Here is a 27591-nt window from a genome sequence, read left to right as displayed (position 1 = left end):
GAAGCAAAATCTACAATCAGGAATCCTCAAAGTAAATCTAGCAAAGGTAAACATTTTAGCAAGAGAAGAGACAGGATCCTACTGCCACTAGGGGATATGACCATTTGCAGAAAACAAGGGGTTCTGAGCTCTGTACTGTATACCAAAAGTAATTTATGATTTCATAAGAGATGCAGTGGGATCATAGGCAGACTATTAGAAAAGTAAGACTTAGCATGCAACAGATACACAAAGAGTAGTTAGCAGTAAGAGCACTCAAGGAAAACAATTCTTTCAAATGCTCAGAAGGCTCCCTAGAAGTAGTCAATAGTTTCCTCTCCCCTACACAGCTGACATTATCCTTCATTCTTTCTTTATCTTCCAAGTTATGCAACATCTACATACAACCTGGATACCATATGCCTATCCAACACCAATTCCATTAACAGAGTCTTTGAAATGGGAATATGCTAATCTTCTCTCAACAACAAGAAAATACAAATGCTACATAGACCAAGAAAGCATTATTACACTACACTCACCTTGCACATAAACACCACACAAATAGAACCCTCATGAATATTACGCCTCACTATCACTGAGGATCTCGCCTGGTGAAGGCACATCTTTAACATAGCTAGGGTCACATCCTAACAACTGGCTCTTCTCTTCAGAGCCGAAAGATACTTCAACCTTGAACAATTAATGACTATACTACAAAGCTTGGGTGAGCTCTCACATTTGGATCAGTGCTACTACTGTACATACAGACATCCAATTGTGCATCCAACTGTGCATCCAGAAAAAGGATCAACCACAAAACTTGCATAAAGTCCCTCGCAGACATTGGCTCCAACCTCCACAAGCATACTGTCTCCTCTCTTTGTTTTGTCTACAACTGGTATTGAGTCCTCTGCTCCTCAGGGCTGCCTTAGACATATCTAACAAATTTATCTTTCCTCCTCTCATCAACCTAATGCCCAACCATTCTTAGGCCCTGCACTAATCATTCCACCCAACCCTTCTCTCTAGCAACATTAGCCCTTGGAACATTCTCTCTCTCTCTGTACTCATGCATTTCCTCCAGATGTTGGCTTGCAATGATTGAAGGGGAACATTAATGGCATCAATCTCACTGGCTTCGGAGGACTTGTGAAGACCAGAGGTACTGACCTTTCCACCAGACACAGTTAAGTAAAAACAACGTGATGTATACAAAAGATGAGAGGTGAGTTTTTAAAAATGCTTTGCAATCCAAGGTGAAAAACCGTAGAAGAGGAAGATCAAGAAAAACATAAGAAATAATGAAATCTATTCTAAGACACATGGCCTCATGATCATGTATTGCAACAAGTGGTGAGATCCACAGCCGAGTCCTTCAAATCAATCAAAACAAGAAAAAAAAAAGCATGATTATGATGATTGAAATATGTACTAAAGGGGGAAAGGGAAATGGTGAATGTGGAACTTTCAACATTACTAGTTTAACAATTTGTTTTCTTTCCCATGCTAAAACTTCTGTATGTGGTGGTTCTTAGACTTTTTTCTTTTTCTTTTACATAATAAAGAATCAATGATTTTTAACATAGACAAAGGGATACATATTTAATAGGGAGAGAGAAGACGAGCTGATTTACACTGGCCCCCAGCACTCAACTAGTGTAATATTTCATCAACACCCAGCCACATAGACCACAGCTTGTAGAAGAAAAAGTAAAAGGCATCACTGGGCCTGGCAGGATTTTAATGCAGAAATTAATAAAATACAAAAGGAAAAGAGAGAGGCAAAAAAAAAAAAATAGTTAAATTAAGGGCAATTTTTCCAACTTCCCTGCCATGTATTATATTTAGAACAAACTGTTGGATACTGCAGTCCTAGATACACCTTGCCAAAAGAATAAAAAGATGGTATAGTCATAACTGGAACATTTCTGATCATATAGATCTGCTCTTAGAGTGCTAACATAATGCAAAATAACATCAACAAGAGCAGCACTTTTATGAACCAAAGATCTTAATGTGGCTACTCAACCTGCTAAAAATAGCATCCATGTCTTCTTCGAATCACTCCTACAGCTTGTTTATTAAGAGAGAGAGAAACAGTGAGAAAGAGAGAGAAAGAGAAAATGAGGTTGTCATTTCTGAAGCACTTTTTATTCATAGGTTTGCTCTAATGGAGCTGACGCAGGGCTAAACAACACAGCAACAATAACAAAGTAACTATAAGCCAAGCTGGTAGCAGATGTCACATTAGTAGGAAAAAAAGAGAAAGTTTAAGAGAGTTCCAATGAAGAGAGAGAGAAATTAACATCAACAGTGATTTCCAAAACTGCGATGTGTCTGTCCTTCACCTTCCTGTTTTTGTCCACGGGGGGGGGGGGGGTAATTGTTGGTTCTGTTTTACTTCAGATTCTTTTTTGCTTTATTTTGTTTACTCACATTCCCCTCTCACCCCACCAAAAACAACTGAGAAATTTCAATACATATTACTCTATCAACATCCATCAATTCTAACAGTCAGTCAGTCTCTCTCTCTCTCTCTCTTTCTCTCTATCTCCTTCTAGTCTTGGGTTGATCGCCCATATATACATATGTAAGATGTCTTTATATCTTCATCAGTTTCAGACAACTAGATTTACTGTAATTCTATCATATACATAAACACACACACACACACACACACACATACACACACACACAGAGTTATTTATGTCAGTTAAACACACCCTCTCTTTCACACAAACACATATTGTCGTGTACATACATATGGCCTAATTATCTCATGCACACACACACACATACACAGATTGTCATATATATATTATTGACTTCTAGGGCACTGTCTTTATATAGAGACACATGCTTGTGAATCAAAGAAGTCTCTACATGATTACTCAATCTGCTAGAAATAACACCCAAATCTTAATCACACTCTACCTCCACGAGGACACACTGAATAATGAAGTCACAGACGCACATAAAAGACGGGATGGTTACAGCGGAAATGCTTTTGATCGTAGTCTGCTCAATCACAGCTGACCTGGGGCTAAACGAAGACAACATACAGACCTACATATGCAAAAACATGCATATACACACATTCTGTTATACACTAATTTCATTTCATGTACACACACACACGCACATGCAGACACATCATTTGTTTCTCCTTTTTTACCCTCCCCTCTTCTCTCTCATGTACATACACACAGATGAAAACTTCTCTCTTGCTATCTTTCAATTCTGGCAGATGACAGAGCAAGTACCAGGCGAGACAGACCTTCCAAACCAAATAATAACAACAATAACAATAATAAACAATTCCAATAATGCAAAACGAAAAAAAAAAAAGATGAAAAAATAAAAACAAAAACAGATAGAATCAATCAATTTGGTCAAAGAAAATGATGCCAAAGCCGATGCCATTAATATACTGACCTGGACCAACATGACTAGATTTTCTTCACACAGTAAAAAAGCTCCCCACGCTGTCGTAGAAGAGACACACACATATACAGAGAAATATCACACAGAAGATGAGAGAAAAAGAGTAACAGAAAAATCCCCGGCAGAGGAAAGATTCCTACCAAACTGGTTGTCATGGTATCCAAAAGCAGTGGTAGTAGGAAAAATTTCTGCTAGAAGAACGAACAAGAACACGTGAATGTAGATGAAAAGGGAGAGAGGGGGAGAGAGAGAGAGAGAAACAGAGGGAGGGAGGCCTCTCACGGTGATGACGAAGAGATGGAATAAGAGAAGGCGCAAAGAGACACTATTTCTTGTTCATTAACGAGAGGCGGTGGGAGATACGAATTAAAACAACTGGGTTTGACTGTAGATTGAAGAATTTAATAACAACAACAACACCATCAATAACAACAGGAAATAAAGTTAAAAGGCAGGGATGGAGATGGAACAATAACGACAACAAACAAGACTTAGGGCTGATTTCTTAATATACACACACATTCATATAATATTTGTATGCGTATATAAACATTGCATAGTGTATATATAGATATACAATTTATACATAAATATTATATAATACATACATACATGCCTGTCTATCTGTGTGTGTGTGTGTAGGATATGCTACATAAATATAAATATATATATATATATATATATGTATATATATCCATATATATATATCTATATATCTATATATATATATATATATATATATATATATATATATATATATATCTATATATATATCTATATATATATATCTATATCTATATCTATATATATATATCTATATATATATATATATATATATATATATATATATATATATAGGATATATGTGTTTAGATACAACATAATACTGGTTACGTATACATTAGGATAGAGATATCTGAAATGGACAAAAGGAAGAGAGAGGTGCTAAGCTGTGATGTTGATGGCATTCCCAAAAGCGCTAGCAGACAATATAACTGGAGTGAAGTGACATGAGATAAACTGGGAAGTTAAAACTGAATGAAGCCTTGAATTCAGCTTTCCAATGAGCTTCACTCCACTCAGTGACACTCAACGTGCATCATCATCATCATCATCATCATCAATAATGATAATAATAATTTTGTTAAGGTAGAATGTAGTAGTGATAAAAAAAATTTAGTATACTTTATAGTATATTTTGTTTGCATAACAAAGTACCACATACCTACAAATCATTAATAATAATAATAATAATAATAATCCTATCTACTATAGGTACTGAAATTTGGGAGAGGGGGGATAGTCAATTACATCAACCCCAGTACTCAAATCGCTAAGTCAACCTCAGCAGAATTTGAACTCAGAATGTAAGGATGGATGAAATGCCACTAATCATTTTGCCCCAACATGCTAATGATTCTGACAGTTTCCCACTCTACATAACAACAATAACAATAGTAATTATTATTATAATCATTATTAATTATTATTATTACTACTCTTTTTTTTATAAGAACAAAGCTTGAAATTGGATTGGGGTGTGGTGGGGTGGGCTAGTCACTTACATCAAACCCAGTGCTTAAGTGGTCCTTTATTTTATCAACCCCAGAAAGGATGCACGGCAGTACTTGAAGTTAGAATGTAAAAAGCTGGAGCAAATATCACAAAGTAGTTTGTGATGCTCTAACAATTTTCAGTAATAATACTGGTAATTCCTTCTAATTTTGGCACAAGGCTAGCAATTTTGAGGGGAAGGGGAACCAATTATAGTGAGCCCTTGTATTTGACTGGGGGTCAGTGGTACTTTATTCTATGATTTCCAAAAGGATGAAAGGCAATAGTGACTTTGGCATGATTTGAGCTCAATACATAAGGAGTCATATGAAATGCCGTTAACCCAATGCCAATAATGCTTCTAAGTGATTTAATAACATGGTAATTTGGGATGTGGGGATATATAACTGATAATATCACACCAGCACTTGAAACTTATTTTATCAATCACTGAAGGACACAGTTGACTCCTGTGAGATTTGAACACAGAAAGTAAAAGGGACAAAGGGACACATAAAAATATCTTTCATTTGCCAACAGGGGTTCACAAAAGGGAAGCATTACAAAGACAGCTTTACATACAAAAGAGGAATAAAAAGAAAAAAAGAAAGGGGGCACTACCACCATCATCATCCCAACCGAGAAATAGTGCCTCATCATACTCTGGAGGTAAAATTTCCGACACAAAACCAAAGCTCTCATCAGGTCATTTCATTAGAATTAATAAACCATTTCATTAGAATTAATAAACCAGTGCCTATGCTTTTTTATTCTTTTACTAGTTTCAGTCATTTGACTGCGGCCATGCCGGAGCACTGCCTTTAGTCGAGCAAATCGACCCCAGGACTTATTCTTTGTAAGCCTAGTATTTATTCTATCGGTCTTTTTTGCCAAACCGCTAAGTTACAGGGACGTAAACACACCAGCATCGGTTGTCAAACGTTGGCGGGGGGGACAAACACAGACACACAAACATACACACACACACACATATATATATATATATATATATATATATATATATATACGACAGGCTTCTTTCAGTTTCTATCTACCAAATCCACTCACAAGGCTTTGGTCAGCCCGAGGCTATAGTAGAAGACACTCGCCCAAGGTGCCACGCAGTGGGACTGAACCCAGAACCATGTGGTTGGTTGGCAAGCTCCTTACCACACAGCCACTCCTGCGCCTATTTTTTTGGGGGGTGGGGGGGGTTAAAGTACATTTTAGGAACTGATACAGCTCTTGCAACCATCATCAGCACCATCCATGGAGATTCTTACCTTCCCCCCGCACACACTTCTCTTGTAAATGTCTTGGCCAGGCACAGAGTATTATCAACTACCTACCCACCCACCCATCCCAAGCAACAAACAAAGACCTTTGCCTTCCAGACTTACTAACCCACCTCCAACATGAACCCTCAATACCACCACCACCACTTCTCACACCCACCCTCTATCAGGTTCGCTAATCCCAACTCACACAAAAACAAACCAACCAACCATCCAACAGACAGCCACCATCATCACTGTAACGACAACAACAATAACTATGTATGGTGGTTTAGCATAAATGCAATAACCCTTGCCTTTATTGTCATGTTTATTTCGTGGGTAGGGGTCTCGGAGAAAACTTACACACATACACACATATACATGCTGAATACACGTACACATGCACCTAGGCGTAGGAGTGGCTGTGTGGTAAGTAGCTTGCTTACCAACCACATGGTCCCGGGTTCAGTCCCACTGCGTGGCATCTTGGGCAAGTGTCTTCTATTATAGCTCGGGCCGACCAAAGCCTTGTGGGTGGATTTGGTAGACGGAAACTGAAAGAAGCCCGTCGTATATATGCATATATATATATATATATATATATATATATATATATATATATATATATATATATATGTATGTGTGTATGTGTTTGTCCACCCCAATATCGCTTGACAACCGATGCTGGTGTGTTTATGTCCCCGTAACTTAGCGGTTCGGCAATAGAGACTGATAGAATAAGTACTAGGCTTCTACAGAATAAGTCCTGGGGGTCGATTTGCTCGACTAAAGGCGGTGCTCCAGCATGGCCACAGTCAAAAGACTGAAACCAGTAAAAGAGTGCATTGACATACACACAGAACAGATAGAGAGAGGAAGGAAGGTAGAGGAAGATAATAGAGAAAATGTGTAACATTTTTCTGTAGGAAAACACCAGCAGCAGGCAGACACCAATCGGTTGCTATGGTAACAGATACACAAGTCAGCATCTCCTAGCAATGTAACTCTCTCAATGACAAGCTTGTTTTATTTTCCACAAGATTTATTCTTTTCAGTCTCCTCCTGTTCACTAAACAGCTCTTCTTTCGCTCCTTTCTCTAAATAGCTCCCCCCCCCCACCATCATGTCACTTTCTACCTCTCTATTTACAACCCCCCCTAATTCACCAGCAATACCAACAGTAATAACGTTAAAAAAGAAAAACCCACCTCCCCCACTGGCTTCCTTGACTTGCTAGAAATATCAGCCAAATTTCTAACAGCCTTAAAGACAGAAACAATGCAGTGTGTATGTGTGTGTGTGTGTGCACGCGCGCGAACATGCACGTGAGAGTGTGCATATGCTAACTCAATATTTAAGCGCTAATATTTATAACTTTATCTGTTTCAAGGTTCACCGTTCCAAAAAAGAATTATATATATATATATATATATATATATATATATATATATATATATATAAAGTGAAGTGTATTGCCACTTAAGTGTGGCTGACCCCTAGGGGTGGATGTTACTGTTGCTTTAGCCCCAGGAGGACATCTCCTCCAGCTGACTTATCGACACACTACTGTGTCCTGTTTGTTTTGCCAAGGGAAGTTATCCCTCTCATCGTGATCGTAGCACGAACGGACCCGGGTTTCAGGGTTATATATATATATATATATATATATATATATATATATATACACACATATACACAAGCATATATCATCATTTAACACCAGTTTTCCAGGCTAGCATAGGCTGTGACTATATATATATGTAGTGAAACTACCTCCCGCCATTAGATACAAACTACTATCGCCATTACATACAATCTTCTCATTTAAATATAAATAAATGCGAGCGTAGTAGAGAACCCATTCCTTGACATCACGTGACTGACCATTATTCGAATCGGCAACTTCTTCGAACCGTTCCCGCCAGAACGCAAACTGACCAATCACGGCCCCTGATAAGGTCACGTGATAGAGTAAAATTCTAAAGGCATTTGGAGCCCTCTTAACGCTATATATAGATCAACTCATACCCCACAAATTTGTCTCGGTCCAGTTTCTCTTTGAGAACTGTTCCGTGTACCACACGACAGCAGCAGCAGTTCCAGCGACCACTTCAGCAGCTTCGTCCAGCCACGATGACCTCCGCCGTCGCCACACCAGCAACAATCTCTACCAGCGTCAACACGATTTACTATGTACACCAAACCAAACTCCGCGGCACATCTCTCTCTTCGATTCTGTTAGGTGACTCAGCTTCACCACGGTAAATAAACAGACAAGAGTTCTTAAACAGACAAGAAATTCTCAGCCAGCGATGAACATCTGTATAACAAGAATCAAGGCCCTGGCATCGAAGCCAAAACACAACTAGTGATAAGCTCTGCCACACTCAGCCCCCTCACTTTCACATACAGAACTTTTCCTATAGTGTACTAACGAACTGGTATAATTGTCCACGTGTTATTGACTCTCTTTCTATCTGCTGTAATAATACACATACACATACACACTTTTCTTTGTATGACAGCCTGTCTTTGATTATGTTCTTATATGTCGCATTCACACTCTCACACAGACATACATCTTTAACGATACAATAAATATATCTGTTATTCATCTAATACGGTTGTGGTCTTTCATTACTGGTCATCTATGTTATCGACGCATAACATATCATTGTATATCTCCATTGATATATATATTTTTGTGTTCGACCGTGTGACACGTTTAAATAAAAGGAGTCCTGTTTTTCCATTCGTCACCATTTCTCCTTTTATGAGTTCGCACGGTCGTCCCTAACATATATATATATATATATATATATATATATACTCTTTTACTTGTATCAGTCATTTGTCTGAGGCCATGCTGGACCACCGCCTTTAGTCGAGCAAATCGACCCTGGACTTATTCTATGTAAGCCTAGTACTTATTCTATCAGTCTCTTTTGCCGAACCACTAGGTTACAGGGGCGTAAACACACCAGCATTGGTAGTCAAGTGATGTGGGGGGGGGGGACAAACACAGACACACACATACATAGATATATACATATATTCAATGGGCTTCTTTCAGTTTCCGTCTACCGTCTGTGACGTAATGTTTATCTCGAACAGGCCTGAAATTTGGGGGAAGGGAATAATCGATTACATTGACCCCAGTGCATAACTGGTACTTATTTAATCAACTCCAAAAGGATGAAAGACAAAGTCAACTTCAGCAGAATTCGAACTCAGAACGTAGTGACAGGTGAAATACCACTAAACCAGTGTTTCCCAAACTTTTCGCACCAAATATCAATATCGCCCACCTATCAGCCAAAAAATGCTCCATCACCCACCTGTGTAAAAAAAAAACCCCTGACACAATGCCGCCCCCCATATCATTTGGCATGCACACTATATCATAGACTCGTTGCCCTGTTAATGTTGTTTGTACTAAATATGCGGTTGTTTATAAATCCCTTATTGTGGGTTTAGTTTTGCCATTAGTGTCAATAAAATTCTAACATTAACTATATTTTTCAGACAGATTAACTTCTGGAAACTTGTGCTTTCTTTTACACTGATTTTCATTTTCCCCAAATAAACCATTGGTCAGAACTACCGATGCAAAAATAATTAATGATTGTATTATAAAGGAAAAGAATACAACTTTTTAATGAGAACCATGTGTCTGGTGTAATGCAGCTAGTGCATGTACAATCGGTTTCAAACTTGTCAACTTTAGCCACAAGTCTCCTCGTTGTGTTACATCCAGTCCAATTCTTTTATGGGAAAGTAAAGTTCCAGCATGGTTAAAACCAGATTCAACCAAGTACGAGGTAGGGAAGGCAAGCAAAAGTAATTTCAGATGTTTCCACAGACTGGGGTCGGAATTCAATATATTCTGCTGATACCACAAACCTTCTTTGCCATTACGGCAATATTGTATTGTGGCGTCATTGCTATTTTGTAAGTCTATCAATTCCTACTGAACGTCAGCCTTGCAACCAACTGCATCAACCTCAAGCGGATTGCTATACCAATTTGGAATAGTCAGCGCAATACCATCTTGAAATCGCTCCACCATGTCAACGTGCTATGATTGTAAATAGCTGTGATATGTAGTTAAATCCTCATCGACTAATTCATCTTTCAAAGAATCAAGTTGTAGAAATTGAGGGAACTGACGTTTTAAAATGTTAGTCATATACAGCACCAATTTCAAAATTAAGTTAATGATAAATGATTTACAATCAACAAGAGTTTTTCTGTTTCCTTACAATAACTTATTCAAATCATTTAATTTTGTGAATATATCAGAAAGAAAAAAGATATTGCCATCAACGAAGCAGATAGTGGAGTATCTTCAAAGAAAGATATGATTATATGAAACAGTTCAACAAAGCGTAAAACACAGCTTCCTTTTGACAGCCACCACACTTCGGTATGGTATAAGGATTTAGTATGGTCCTCATCATTTCTCAGAGTTGATGGAAAATTTTATCAGACAAGGGACTGAACTTCAATTTGTTCACAGTCTTGATAACTAACAATAATAATCGTTTTCTACTAAAGGCACAAGGCCTGAAATTTTGGGGAAGGGGACTAGTCAATTACATCAACCCCAGAGTTGCAATGGTACTTAATTTATCGACCCCGAAAGAGATGAAAGGCAAAGTTGACCTCGGCAGAATTTGAACTCAGAACAGTGTGACAGGCAAAATACCACTAAGCATTTCATCTAGCATGCTAACAATTCAACCAGCTCACCACCATAATAATAATAATAATAATAATAATAATAATGATAATAATAATAATAATAATAATAATAATAATAATAATAACTGGCGTGAAGTCAGCAGTTTTGAGGAGAGGGTATAGTCAATACACTTGACCGGTTCTTTGTTTTCTTTATTTTACTAACCCTGGAAGGCTGGAAAGCAAAGTTGACCCCAGCCAGAATCTGAACTCAGAACATAAAAAAATACCAAAATATATGACACAAAATCCCCCCCACCCCAGCACTCTAATGATTACTGTCTTCGATGATGATGATGATGATAATGATGGTAGTGGCAATGATGTTTTTTTTTTTATCTCTACCATATGAGCATCAGACGTGGGGGGGGGTGGAGATGGTACAAAAGTAACACACATACTTTGTTGTGGAGGGGAGAGTTCCAGAATGTGTAGAAGAAATGAAATATACATTTATAGAAATAGATGATTTTCCGTTCTCACTGCACACACACACACACACACACACACACAATGCTATTACCTAAGGTTTATATATAATATTGCATGCAAGAAGTAATAATAAAAAGGAAAAAAGTCTGGGAAGCAAACTAAAAGACAATAGCACTGACGATGATTATGACGATGGTGGTCGTGATGAAGATAATCATTACCAATTTCTAATTTAATAGTAATAATTATAATTTCCCCATGATACAGATTAAAAATGATTTTATACAGGAAACAGTGAAAACAAAAAAAAATCATGCTGTTAGAATTTCTAAAATCTGTATGAATGTTTGTTATATTGAAATACACACTTGTGAAACAAACAAACATTAAATTTATTTAGTCATTAAAGAAAAGAGAAAAAATGAATTTAAAAAGATGGGGGGGAGAGAGAGAGAGAGAGAGAGAGAGAGAGAGAAGGGGAGAAGAGAAAGAGGTTTGTTGCATTAAACATTTTTTCTGCCAAAATATAATAATAGTTTGATGGGTTATTTGTTATTTTTTGGGGGGGAAAAAAATCGTTTTTCTGTGGTTTCAGTATTTTAATTCTTTCCGCTATGAATGTATTGCCATGCATATATCACACAAAACTACACATACATTCACAAACCCATATACACACAATCCACAAAAATCACACACAGACACATACACACAATATACAAACCTTCACACACATGCACAAGCTTGATCGGTGAACCTTCCAAAATTGCTTTAACTTTATGCTCTTCTTGTTTCACAAAATCCCGTGGAACAGAAGGGAATCAGATCAGAGTGGGGAGAAAACTTTTGATATTATATCCAAATATCACCATTAATTAACCAAAATTTTAGAAACTGGAGTCAAGAATACTAGCAGAATATATTCGATACTTCCAAAATCATATTTCCATACCACTTTTTAAGACAAAAGCAAAAAAAAGGGGGTGGAATATTTTGAAGAATATATATTTGTGAAACATTTTAGGTAAATACAAGCACAAACGTGTAACACACACACACACACACACACAACTAAATGAGAATTCCAAAAATATTGATTTCTTCACAAATGGTGGAGGGAGAGAGAAACCTGATCAGAGAGACAAGGTGTCTGACAGACCAGTTTGGTTGAAATGAAATGTAGCAAGATGGCATTAAACCAAGAAAATAAATATATCTTAAAACAAGACATGATGATGATGTCTTCACCAGAAATTTTTCATCACTTTAGACTTGGAAACATTCTACAAAGACAGGTATCAATTATTCTATTAGAAATCTTGTCTAGTGACCTATTCAAGAAAACCATTATCTACCATTCTTTTGGCTTACTTTTTCGTTAGCAGCAATGTTTTTTTTTTTGGGGGGGGGGCTTTTTTTTTCTTTCTTTTTCTTTTGTTGTTATTCAGGAGCAGGAATAGCTATGTAATAAGAAGTTTGCTTCCCAATTACACGGTTTTGGGTTCAAACCCACTGCATGGTACCTTGGGCCAGGTGTCTTCTGCTATAGCACCAGGCTAACCAAAGCTTTGTGCAATGCATTTGGCATACAAAAAAATATTGAAACAAACCTATCATGTGTGTGTAGATATATTGACACACACAACATACAAAGGAATTAATTTTCTTTTTTCTCATTTCATTACATAACCCTTTAGTATTCAGATTACTGTTTCATACATAATGCTTATATATTCACATCATTTTAAATTAAGTATGCATTATTTCATAGCTTTGAGAGTTTAATGGGACAGTTTATTTTTAAAATGACTCAGTAGGGTAGGTATATAAAAGGCCAGATTTGAATAGTTTGAAGGTAAAAGAGGTAAAATATTTTGGCCAGATATGATCGGTTTAAATTCTAAAGGGTTAAAACATAAGGAAAGTATTGAGAATGAACAAAGGATGACAACATTTCCATTATTCAACACTTACTGACATTTCACTACACAGGATGTTCCCTACAGAAAGATATCTAAGTTCTGAAATGGTGCTGCCATTAGAAAGTCAAGTCAATACCTATACAAGCATTCATTAATAAGGGCGGGTGTCATTGCTTCACCTTGGCCCACACCTATTTCTTTTAATGATAATTCAATGATATTATCACAATTAATGTTATTTATTATCAGGTATGGTTGTGAGGTTAAGGAAGTTTGCTTTCCAACCATGTGGTCTTGGGTTCAGTCTCATGTGTGTAGCAACTTGGGCAAGTGTTTTCTACTTGCCCAAGCCTCAGGCCAACCAAAGCTTTGTGAGTGGATTTGATAGGCCTCTGTGTGTGTGCATAACGAAGATGTGTGGTCTAATGGTTAGGGTGTTGCATTCGTGATCAGAAAATGTCATGGCTTCAATTCCAAGACTGGCAGTGCATTGTGTCCAAGAGCAAAACACTTCATTGCATGTTACTCCAGTTCACTCAGCTATATGGGTAAGCATCTGATGGACTAGCATTTTGTTCAGTGATTATGCTGGTTGGCTTACCTGCCTGCCTGCCTGCCTGCCTGCCTAGTCGGTAAGGAGGAATCATCTGAAATCTATAACAATGCAAGGAAGCACATTGTGACCAGCAGTGTATAATACGAGAGTCTGGCCAATACAGTGAGATATCATCATCGTCATCATCACTATTTAATGTCCATTTTCCATGCTGGCATGGGATGGATGGTTTCACACAGAGCTGACCATACTACAACTGACTGTTGTGGCATAGTTTCTATGGTTGGATGCTCATCCCAATACCAATTTATATACATTTATGAATTTGTTTTGCAAGATTCATGATGTGAAATCATGTGTGAAAACAGATATTGTTATATTTCGAGATGGTCATCTTTTTTGTTTGGGTTTTTGCTAAAGAAACACAAGCACTATATATATGTTCTTATTTTATCTTATGTCTGGAAGTCTTTCGTCACACATCTGTGACCTCTTCAGCATCTCTCCCATCCACATGTATCCTCCTGTTTTGTTTAGTCCAAATGTGTGACAAAAGATTTCCAGACAGTGGACACAGGGTCTTCCACTTCCAGGCTTCCATCAAAAGCATAACTAGTTATGGGGAAATATTATTTGCTATGAAACAGGTGGGGGTTGGCATCAGGATGAGCATCCAGCCATAGAAAATCTACAACAAATTCCATCTGACCCATGCAGTCGTGGAAAAGTGGACGTTAAACAATAATGATCAACATGAAATTTCAAGACATGATTCAAAAATTAAGGAGCTTTATGTCTATTAAACTACAATAAAGAGTAAAAGCCTTAAATAACGTAAGCATTATCAAACTAAATTACTCATTCGAAAAATCTTTCACTTTCTATAGACATCACTCATTAAGGTCCACCTATTATGGCATTCAATTTTCATTAAGCAAGCAACTATAAAATAAATAGTCATTGGTCAATCATTTTAATCTTCTTGAGAAAGATTATTCACTTTTATCTTACTATAGATTTAAATAATTTATTACCCACAATTTAATTTATGATAGTATTAATTTTACTTTGAGATTAATACCATCATCATCATTTTAATGTTCACTTTTCTATACTCGCATGGTTTGGATGGAATTTAATGAAAAAAGTAAAAGATAACAGATACACACACACACACACATATGCAACAGACTTCTTTCAGTTTCCATCTACCAAATCCACTCACAAGGCTTTAATCCATCCAGGGCCCAAAATGCTGCTCAGTGGCACTGAACCCAAAACCAGGTGATTGGGAAGCAAACTTACCAATCACACAGTTTTACCTGCACCTATAAAATACCAGTACGAAATAGAGTCATTAGTCAATGAAAATTTTCTATCTTTAATAATATTCAATAATACTCAGATAGCTTTAATTAGTTCTTCCACTGAAAATTTAATAAGTAAGTTTATTACGGCCATCTTTTATAATAGTGTGTCACTTTCACTTTGCCAAACTGTAGCTGGAATCACTTTGTTTGGTAGGCATAGGAATTTTGTTTTTTTTGTTTTGATTCTTTTTTTTTTTACCTTTGGTGCTGAGCTATGAACAGTTTGTTTGTCATTGGAGACTTTTTTTTTTTGTGCAATTAAGATTTTGTTGTTATTGTTCATTTCTGAGTTGTATGTAACTGTTTAGAATTTTTTTTTTCCTTGTTTTTCTTTTGTTCCTTTGTGCTGTTTACAATGGCAACAGTACTGGGTGGGGGAGAACAGCAACAAAAAATTCCTAACTAATCCAATACAATCACACTCTTCTTTCATGAAAACAAAACAAAAAAAAACACAAAACTAATTCAATTAGAGATATGCCTGTGTGATTAAGAAGCTCACTTTGCAAACACATGGTTCCAGGTTCAATCCCACCACACAAGTATGCTTGTGTCTTTGTGTTTGACTACTGCCACCACTTTGCAACTGTGTTGGTTATTTAATGTTTCATACTATCAGCTTAGCATAAGAGACCAACTGGATATAAGTGTCAATTCAAAGTGGTGACTGAAACAAGCAAAAGATGACACAAAGATGAACAACGCAGGAGTGGCTGTGTGGTAAGTAGCTTGCTTACCAACCACATGGTTCTGGGTTCAGTCCCACTGCGTGGCACTTTGGGCAAGTGTCTTCTACTATAGCCTCGGGCCGACCAAAGCCTTGTGGGTGGATTTGGTAGGCAGAAACTGAAAGAAGCCTGTTGTATATGTGTGTGTGTGTGTGTGTGTGTGTGTGTATGTATATGTGTGTGTGTGTGTGTGTGTGTGTGTGTGTGTGTGTGTGTGTGTGTGCTTGTGTGTGTTTGTGCATGTCCCCCCAACATCGCTTGACAACCCATGCTGATGTGTTTATGTCCCCGTAATTTAGTGGTTCGACAAAAAAGACCGATAGAATAAGTACTAGGCTTACAAAGAATAAGATTTGCTCAACTAAAGGCGGTGCTCCAGCAAGGCCACAATCAAATGTCTGAAACAAGTATATGCATATGTATGTATATATACATACGCATACATACAATAGTTATAATAGTGCACAGAAATGCTGAAATTTACAAAATTCTATCAAAACTATCCAATTATGTGAAGTATCTGAAAGAACTTATTGCATTTGACATCAAGTGGCAGATTTTCACTTGAAGATGTTCATGAGAGGCAGACTGAACAGAAACAATCCCAAAATTAGTTGGTTATATTTAGCTATAAAAAAAAAAATAGTCAAGATCCATAATAAATCTGTAGACAAGCTAAATGTCAGATCAAAATTCTTCACTAAATGTTGCCACTTTAGTAAGTACCCACTGAAATACTGAATGATAACACCCCATACAGCCTGATTGACATGATCAACACAAATATTTGTTAAAAGCAATCACCTTGTTTCTCTCATAAAATTTTAACTTATGAAACGCTTCCTCTATTGTCTATTACATTGGCAATCCCTGCTTGTAACTTACAGCACCATGTAGCATTATGCCCACAGACACTTCCATGAGTTTTAACTACCAAACTATTCATGCTTTTTAAGTCCTCATTATTTTTTTTTTACCAATATAAGGAAAATAACTCACTCAAAAATATTAGCAGGTAAGGAATTATGCTCTTTAACACAATTCATGCACATTACTAATATATGCATAAGAGATTTTTCTTCACACACACACACACCTTGAGCTGGGAGCAAGGTTGTTTCTCTTAAATTGCAAAAGTTAGAAAGAAAAATTTGAATTAGTAAGAAACAAAAAAGAATTCAGAGGTAATCCTTTAGTTAAGAGAAAACGAGGATGAAGTACTGAAAAGGGAAAGTTGTGAGAGTAGAAGAAAAATGTTTCGGGTTTTATGACAAAAACACTTAAAACAAAAGAATAGGGTGTGTATGAAGAACCATCTTTATAGAGATTTACATGCATTCTGTACATTTCAGTAGGTATTCGTGCAAGTGGCAATATTTCATTAGAAAATTGCCATTTTGTGCTTAGATAATTACTGGAGTTATTGAATTTGTTCAAGATTAACTCTTTCTCAGCTGTACATAAGTTGCATATTTTAGAGTCACTTTTTACAAAATATCATATCATCCTGATACTTGAATCAAATAATTTGTTCTAATACACCTGCTCCATTTACTTCCTTATTATTATTATTATTATTATTATTATTATTATTATTAGCAGCATGTACCTGCCAAGTCAAGCATGAACCTGCTATTAACTTTAAATTTTAACCAACAAAATCTTTGCAAGGATTTTTTCCCCCATCATTTTGTTTAATGTATTTACTTTTTATCCTACTCTGTTATTTTTCAAACATCATCAGTCATCATTCAACATCATCGATAACAACTGCTGTCAAGAGAATTGAGAGAGAGCAAAACACTCATCTGTACATGCACGGGTAAATCTTATTATTTTTCACAACATTCAATTGCATCGTGAATACTAGATTCATAATTTCAGTATTATTCTCCTTCACTTGCTACTGTTACAAACAAGGAGGGAGGGGGGGAGAGAAGGTATAACTAGTGTAAATGCATAGAGATTTGTCTATGAGTAGATAATGACAGGTCTAGAAGGACAGCAGAAAACTGTACCAAGAGAGACATAACTAAGTAAAAGAACTGCAATATAGCAACAACAACAACAACAAAAAAAAAAACACTAACAACACTACAGCCAATTAGCACACACTGAAAGTTTACGTTGACCTGTGTCAGGGTGGAATGCATCAAAATATTCATGGCAATTGATCTGATCCATCCGGTGCATCTAATGGAAGGAATCCATGAAACAAGCTAATACAGCACCATAGTCAGATAGAGAGAGAGACAGGTAAGGAGACAGTAAGCATGTCTGATTATTTTATTGCATAGAATATAAGGTTAGATGAGAATATAAAACCCCTCACTTCACCTGCTTTCACACACACACACACATATGATGTGCATGTGTGTATTACTTTTGATGTATTTAATCCTTCTGATACCAATCTGCCCATGACCATCCCTGGTCCTGATATAAGTTTCTTGTTTGAAAAGAGTGTAAATTAAAACCTTTAATTTATTTTATCTTTTATTTGTTTCAGTCATTTGATTGCGGCCATACTGGAGCACCACCTTGAAGGGTTTTTAATCGAACAAATCAACCCCAGGATTTTTCTTCTTTCTATTGGTCCATTTTTTGCTGAACCGCTAAATTACAGGGACATAAACACACTAACACAGTGGTTTGGGGCGACAAACACAGACACAATTACACACACAGTTTCCATCTACCAAATCCACTCACAAGGCTTTGGCAGGCCTCACTCTATAGAAGAATACATCTGCTCAAGATGCCACGCAGTGGAACTGAACCCAGAACCATGCGGTTGGGAAGCAAGCTTCTTACCATACAGCCATGCCTGCCCTTATTTCTGAGCACCAGCTTAATAATGACTAAGATAATTTACTAACTTCTTCTTTATTTTTAAAATTAATTGCAACAACAGAAATATAGTTTGAAAGAAACAAGGTAACAAAAGGGTTAGGTAATTAATAACAACAAAAATGGTTTCTAATTTAAGGACAAGGCCAGCAATTTTGGAGAGTGGGGAGAGAGGGAGAGTCAGGTTGCCGACCTCATTACTTTACTGGTATTTTATCAACCCTGATGAAAGACAAAGTTAACTTTGACAGGATATAAATTCAGAGCTTAAAAAACTCCAAAAATACCTTGAAGGTATTCTGCCCAATGATCTAAAGATTCTACCTGTTCACAACCTTCATAATAGTAAAATGCTTCTAATTTAGGCACACTTTCGGGAATTTTGAAGGAGGGATTCCACTGATGCCATTGATCTCTGTATTCGACTTATTTTATCAATCCCAAAAGGACATAAAACAAAATGTAACCTCAGCAGGATTTGAACTCAGAATGTAATGAGCCAGAAGAAATATCACAGGGCGTTTTTTCTGATGCTCTAATGATTCTACCAGCCAAGATACAAAATATTTAAGGCTATACAAAAATACACAAGGCACAAAAGGCTGTAACAAAATACACAAATTTACACCACATAGTATATATATATTTATTTAATTATTTATTCTTGTTTCAGTCATTTGATTGTGGCCATGCTAGTCTTGAAGAGTTTCAGTTGAACAAATCAACCCCAAGATTTATTCTTTAAATCTAGTACTTATTCTATCGATCTCTTTGGCTGAACCACTAAAATACAGGGATATAAACACACTAACACTGGTTGCCAAGCAGTGATGGAGGAGACAAACACAGAACAAAGACACACACATGGATATATACATATACATGACAGGCTTCTTTCTGTTTCCGTCTACCAAATCCACTCACAAGGCTTTGGTCAGCCCGAGGCTATAGTAAGAGACACTTGCCCAAGGTGCCACACAGTGAGGCTGAACTTGGAACCATGTGGTTGGGAAGCAAGCTTCTTACCACACAGCCACGTCTGTGCCTATAACAATTTATATATATATATATATATATATATATATATATAATATATATATATGTGTATGTATATATAATTACTCATTCATAGACTTGCATATACACTTATACTGATGTGTAACATTACCAGAATAAATAATACTGCAGCATCTAGCATGGTGGTGGAAAGTGTAGAAGTAATGGTAACCAGCCTTACAGTATCAAGTCAGCATCAATGGATGACACAGGAGTACTTTTCGGAGGAGTGGGGCCATGGTGTAGGAGTAAGGAACTTCTTACATCCAATCAAATACAATAACTTAGCAAAGCTATTGGACATTAAAAAAAAATAAACGCATTTCAGTTATTATGTCTGTGCTGTGTCATAACAGAAAGACACTTGAATGAGGATGCATTGAATGAAAAATGAAAGAAATAGGCAAATGCTTAATGTTTCCTTTTCTTTCTTTTAGTTTTGTGCTTATATATATATATATATATATATATATATATATATATATATATATATATAGAGAGAGAGAGAGAGAGAGAGAGAGATAACTGTTTAAAAACTATGCTATTAATCTATTTTATCTGTAAGAAGCCTAACAATATTCTTCTTTGAGAAAGAAATTATGAAAGTAGGGAGGGTGGAGACAGACTGACATGGTGAGGGACAGGAAGACAGAGAGAAAGAGAGAGGGGGGGTGAGACAGCTGTTTCTAAACAAAGACTTACCACCTCTTTTATATGTTATCATTCTATATCCAGCCAAAGACAGCTTGCTGGCATGCATTACCCGCCATCATTACCACTAAAAGGGGGCATATTCAGATCAGGTACAGCCACAGCCTCTCAATTCCACAGCCACCACAGCCTTGGGCTTCCCAAGTTAGTGATGTCATCGTTTGGTCCTACCCATCCCTCGCCACCCTTTCTCCCCCATGACCATCCAACTTATGCCAGTATAGAAAAAACAAATATCAAAATAATAAATAAATAAATAAAAGAAAATCAATCTCAACCATAAATCTCTCCACATTTAGACTTATCAATTATAAAAGCTCCCAATTTAATTAAATTAGCTAATGAAATCTCAAGTAGAGTTCATGAAATGCTTTTAAATGATAGCTCCATGCCTTCATTTTAAACTAAGAAATATTGGACAAGTTAAACCAGCTCTAAACATGCTCTAAACCCATTCATGCTTTTCTCGAGTGAAAACAAATAGAAAAATAGATAATAAAAAAAAAAAAATGATTAAAATCACTTAACTATTTAAGGTTTACGCAATTATACAATTTAGTGGCAAGTTTTGATATAAAATATCCACCAGGCCAGATACAAATGTTTCAAAAATGCAGAGGATATTAAACTAAAATGTGAAAAATTATTTTTAAAACACATACATTGGTTATTAAAAGACTATAAAGGTATTACCAAACCGATATATAACTTTACAAACTAGATTATCTGGAAGGATTAAAAATATCTATAAAACATAAACCATAGAAACACTTCTTATGCAGAGACAATTGCAACTTTAACCCTTCAGCCTTCAGCTTGTTTGAGTGTAATGCTTTTCAATTTACATTGTTTTGAATCAATCATGCAATGTTTTGAAACCCTGAGGTTTCAATAATGGGAAGGTTTAATTTTTGGAATAACATTGTAGGGTAGGTGTGAGAAGCTAGATCTAGCTAGTTTTAACATAAAACAAGTAGGTATATTTAGGCTGGATATGGCTGCTCTAAATGCTAAAGGGTTAATTGTTTTGTTTTATTTTAGATGTAGCTAAACTAAGAGTGAATGATAAATATGTGTACATACTTCATACCATTATCAAAATTTAAAACCCACATTGCCATGCTTGCATGGGTCAGACAGAATCTGTTGAGGCAGATTTCCTACAGCCAGATGCCCTTCCTGTTTCCAAGCAAGATAATATTTTGCTATAACCAGACATATTCTCACAGAATATTTGAAATGAACAACACTCTTTGTAGCATTTAATTTATAATACTTTTTTACTCATTTCAGTCATTTGACTGCAGCCATGCTGGAGCACCGCCTTTAGTCAAGCACATCGACCCCCAGGACTTATTCTTTGTAAGCCTAGTACTTATCCTATCAGTCTTTTGCCGAACTGCTAAGTTATGGGGACGTAAACACACCACCATCGGTTGTCAAGCGATGTTGGCGGGGACAAACACAGACACACAAACACACACACACACACATATATATATATATATATATATATATATATATATATATATATATATATATATATATATATATATATATATATACACATATATACAACGGGCTTCTTTCAGTTTCTGTCTATCAAATCCACTCACAAAGCTTTGGTCGGCCCGAGGCTATAGTAGAAGACACTTGCCCAAGGTGCCACGCAGTGGGACTGAACCTGGAACCATGTGGTTCGTAAGCAAGCTACTTACCACACAGCCACTCCTACACCAGTATGTAAACACACTGCAGAATAGTTATATACATATTTAATATAACTAATCTGCACTATGTTTCAATTATAAATTAAATGCCCCAGAATGATACAATACATTTTGCTTGTCCATTCTCTGTTTCTAATATATATCTACCTGCTCAATGATGAGTAGTAAACCAAACTGAGCACTTACAGTACATACTTAAGATGAAAAGTTTTATATGTATTGTAACACTACTTGTATAACAGTATGACGGTAATGCTCACTTACAGTCAACACATGATGTCAAGATAAGGGCACACACAGACACAGTTTTCATTTATCAAATCAATTCGCCAAAGCTTTGGTCAGCCCAAGGCTAGAGAAAGAGACACTTGCCCAAGGTACCACACAATGTGTAGGGAAGCAAGCTTCTTAATCACAAAGCCACATCTGCACTTTTATATATACTGACATACATTCACACAACACAAGACATACACAGACACACGCAGTGAAAGACAGATAGACAAAGAAGATTGAGCAAAACAAAAGGCCAATGACACAATGACCAAAGTCAAACCAGTAAGACTGCTTTTACCTTCCACATACCTATACAATTGTGGTTTCCAACCAAGCAACAATTTTTGCTTTGTATGCAATAGCAAAGCACATTGCTCTGCTTACCAGTAATTTTAGGAGGGAGGCTTAGTAGATTACATCAATCTCAGTACTTGACTGGCAATTTATTTTATCAACTCTGAAAGGATGAAAGGTAAGTGAACCATGGCAGATTTGAACTCAGAAATGTAAAGAACCAAAAAAATGCTACTGAGCATTTTTTATGTAACATACTAATAATGATGATGACAATGATTTCAAACAAGCACAGGACCGTACATTTTTTGAACTGAGAGGGGCTGACAGAGGAGATTTGATCACTATATGTGGCTGTTACATGTTTTGTATAATGAGAGGCTAAGTTAAATAAACAGTGAAGTGAGACTCAACTAAGTCTGAACTCACAAAATGCAAGATGACGTAATTAAACATAAGGCCAATTAATGTACCACTTTACTAAATCCATTACCAGCTGCCCTTAATAACAAGGTACAGAAATTAAAATCAACACTGGGAACATCTAAATGAATAAAGTATTTATCATCAAACAGAATTTTCCAATGATGTCCTAAAATTTCTTAAGTAGACATGAAGCCTTGAGCAAGGAGAATTTGGAATCTTACACTAACAACATCACCAAAGAACTTTCTCTCTCTCTCACAGACACACACATACACATTCACTCACACATGCATGCATGCAGGCATGCAAACATGTATGCTTCATTAAACACCAACATGCACACTCATATGCAAGACGTATATGCTGACACATCTCCACATGTGTGTGTGCATGTGTTAGCATGGGTGTGTGTGCATGTGGATGTGTGTGTGTGTGCATGTTTAAACAGTGAGTAAGAATAGAGAAAAGAAAAGAAGGACAAGCTAAGCCATGGTGAACACTCATAGCCATTAGGTGACACAAACAGATCAATAGAGGCAACAGGAAGTGTGTGGGTGTGTGTGGCAGAGAAGAAGGGGGGCCTGGTTGCTCATGGGTGGTAGAGGTGGGGGGAAGGGAGTAATTGTGACAACCGCTGTGGCAGTGAGATAATAAGCAAGATTACGATGGTGATGCTGACAATGTTGCAGTGTTGCTGCTTGCAGTAGTAACAGTGAAGCTTTTGCCAGTGGTGACAACAACAATACAGGGGTGCCAGTGTTGGTAGTGACAACTTAGGGGTAGTAGCTACAGTACAGTGGTGATAGTCGTCGTGCTCAGTGATGGGAGTAACCAGGTAGTGTTGCCAGTGGCGATGGTGACTGTAATAGAGACACTGAAAGTGCCAGTGGTGCTAGCAACCATGTTGTGATGATAGTGACAATGTTGTACTGTCCATGGTGATAGTACCAGTGATTGTAGTGTTACTACAGTGTTGCTACAATCACTGGCAGTGTTACTACCACCACTGGCAGCATAGAGTTGCCAGTGGTGGTAGAAACAGCATAGCATTGTCAGTGGTGGTAGAAACAACACAACTTTGCAAGTGGTGGCGAGCTGGCAGAAACGTTAGCGCGCCAGGCAAAATGCTTAGCAGTATTTTGTCTGCCGCTACGTTCTGAGTTCAAATTCTGCAGAGGTCGACTTTGCCTTTCATCTTTTCGGGGTCGATTAAATAAGTACCAGTTACACACTGAGGTTGACATAATTGACTGAATCCCTTTGTCTGTCCTTGTTTGTCCCCTCTATGTTTAGCCCCTTGTGGGCAGTAAAGAAATAAGAAACAGCATAGCATTGCCAGTGGTGAGAGAAACAGCATTGTGCTGCAAGTAGTGGTAAAAACAGCATACAAGTGCTGCCAGTGGTGGTAGAAACAGCATACAGTGTTGCCAATGGAGATAGAAACAGCATACAGGCGCTGCCAGTGGTGGTAGAAACAGCATACAGGCGCTGCCAGTGGTGGTAGAAACAGCATACATAGAGTTGCCAGTGGTGGTAGAAACAGCTTACATAGTGTTGCCAATGGTGATAGAAACAGCATACAGTGTTGCCAATGGTGATAGAAACAGTATACAGGTGCTGCCAGTGGTGGTAGAAACAGCATACATAGGGTTGCCAGTAGTGGTAGAAACAGCATACATAGTGTTGCCAATGGTGATAGAAACAGCATACAGTGTTGCCAATGGTGATAGAAACAGCATACAGGTGCTGTCAGTGGTGGTAGAAACAGTATAGCATTGCCAGTGGTGGTAAAAGCAGCATAATGTTGCCAATGGTGGTAAAAATAGAATATTATTGCCAGTGTTGGTAGAAACAGCATGGTGCTGCCAGTGGTGGTAGAAATACTGTAGTGTAACCAGTAGTAGTAGCAATTGTTGTACTGGCAGTAACAGTGTAATAGTACCAGTGGTGGGTGGTAGCGACAGCGTTGTTACGTCCGTGGTGTTAGCAGCGTAGTGTTTAGTGTTACCAGTTGTAGTAGTGACACGGTAGTGATGTGAGTTTTGGTAACGACAGTGTAGTAAGGCCAGTGACAGTGTAGAAGTGACAGTCATAGTAGTAGCAGAGATAGTGAGTACAATAGTACTCATGGCTGAAGAGAGAAACAGAGCAGCAGTGTTGGTGGTAGCAACAACCAGTGCATTGGAGATGATCATGATGATGATGGGGGTGTCATGGCAGCAGTAAAATAAGCTTAAAGCAGTTATCTAGTAATTTCCATTCTCAGAACAAGCAACCATTTCTTTAATACACACACAATACAATCACTCATTTGGAACTAACCAATTATCAAATCTTTCCACAAGGAATTTCTTGAAGTTTTTTTCTTTTTGGTTTCCTATTTAGTTTCTGTTTTGTTTTATTTGTTCCTCCCTCATTCTTCACCTTACCAATTTCTTTCTCTGTCTCCCTCTCCCTCTCTCTACCCACCTCTCCCCATTACACTGCACCTCCCCCCCCCCCATTACGTTTTCCAAATGAGCTGTTCGAACAACTATTATCTGAAACATACTGCCTGTAGTGGATCAATAAGTTATATTAACATTACCCCCTTCTTTATTATTGATGTGGAAAAAAGAGGAAAAAAACAATAATTGGTTTGGATTTAGGCACATGGCCAGCAATATTAAAGGGAGGAGGGAGGGTCGGTTGATACTACTGACCCCTTGTACTAAAATAGTGCTATATTTTATTGACCCCAAAAGGATGTAAAGCAAAGCTGACCTTGGCAGGATTTGAACACAGACTACAAAAACTCAGAATAAATACAGTAAGACATTTAATCCAACAGTCAACCAATTCTGACAATCCATCCCTCTTATATAACAATTGCATCTAGTATAGGCAAAAGACCTGGATGTTTTCTTTTTTTTTTTTTTTTGAAGTGGGGAGTGAGATGTTAGTCTATTAAACTGACCCTAGAATTTGACTGATACTTAATTTCATTGGTTCCCAAAAAGCATGAAAGGCAAACATAACTTCAGCAAGATTTGAACTTGTTTGCTTTTTGCTTGCTTCATGCTGTTGTCTGATGGGGCTGGGGTCATCCCAGGTTAGTGGTCCCAGAGACGTCATCATGCGTAAAGTCAACCAGGTTTGCCAGAGCTCTCCATTGCAGGCAGTCCCGTGCTGACTCCTCTGCATCTTCCAACTGGTGGGGGTGTAAGAGAGGGACTGCCATGAGGCCTCTTCCGGGGCTTGAACTCAGAATGTAAAAAGCCAATTTGCTAACAATCTTGACAACTTGCCTTCTTAAAGCCAGAAACCCTGTGTGTGTGCATGCATATGTGCGTGTGTGTGTGTACATAGGAGGCAGGTTGTATTGTAGATTAGATTGACATTGATATTTGGTTATTATGTTGATAAGCTGATCCAGCAGGGTTTGAACCTAGAACGTAAAACAACAGTTTTAGATAGCCTACAGCATTTAGTATGACCTCCTAACATGTCTGCCGTTCCAATCATTTATTTCCATTTGGCGCAATGCCCACACATTTTGAGGGAGGAGTACTTGACTAGTACTTACTTTATCATCAACCCCAATGGGTATTTGAATTCAAAATGTAATGGAACACAACTAAAGAGCATAAAGCATTTAGTCCACCCACCTACCCACCCATCTACACAAATTGCTTAAATTAACACAAGGTTATAAGGAAAGTGGTTGTAATTAATTGAATCTACTGAAGTACATATGTGCTGGTAATTATTCTATCAACTCTTGAGGGACAGAAGGCTTAGGTGATTCTCGTGGGATCAGAACATAGATGAATAAGATTAAAATCTAGTGCTCTTACATTTTTTAACCCTAGCAATAGATCACAGCTTGATAGAAGAAGGGTGAGTATAAATGGATCAACTGTGGCCTCTACAGGTAGTCCTGTTTTGTTGACCCCTAATAAATGCAAATTTGATTCTAAGAAGATTTCAACAAAGCACACAACAATGAAGCTAAATATTGTAACAATATTTTTTTAGTCCTGTATGATACTATTTCAGATATTTCACTAATAACCTATAAATAATATTGATTTCTAACGTTAGTACAAGATCACACCTTTCAGGAAAACAGTTAATCAAACCAATCTAGGTATTTTGCTAATACCTTATTTTGACACCAGAAGGATAAAAAGGCTAACATGACCTCAGTGAGATTTGAACTTAGATTGTAAAGAGCTGTAACTAAATAAAGGCCTTTTGT

At 37.2% G+C, this 27591-nt stretch overlaps 1 protein-coding gene across 4 annotated transcripts in view; it reads right to left on the bottom strand.

Annotated features, from left to right (window-relative positions):
* Positions 1-27591, bottom strand: part of LOC106879200 (uncharacterized) — a 374932-nt gene that overhangs the window by 245214 nt on the left and 102127 nt on the right. The window contains exon 1 of one of the 4 annotated variants that reach the window (XM_089349774.1): positions 3567-3770. The exons of 2 other annotated variants lie outside the window; for them this stretch is intronic. The gene's annotated coding sequence lies outside the window, so the exon portion shown is untranslated. Of the gene's footprint in view, positions 1-3417; positions 3771-27591 lie in introns of those variants that run through there. One more of the 4 variants, XM_089349773.1, reaches the window with a different exon arrangement.

Source organism: Octopus bimaculoides, chromosome 3 (genome assembly GCF_046866305.1).
Source record: "Octopus bimaculoides isolate indiv1 chromosome 3, ASM4686630v1, whole genome shotgun sequence".
Classification (NCBI taxonomy): Eukaryota; Metazoa; Mollusca; class Cephalopoda; order Octopoda; family Octopodidae; genus Octopus; species Octopus bimaculoides.
This window is presented reverse-complemented; position numbering and strand designations above follow the sequence as displayed.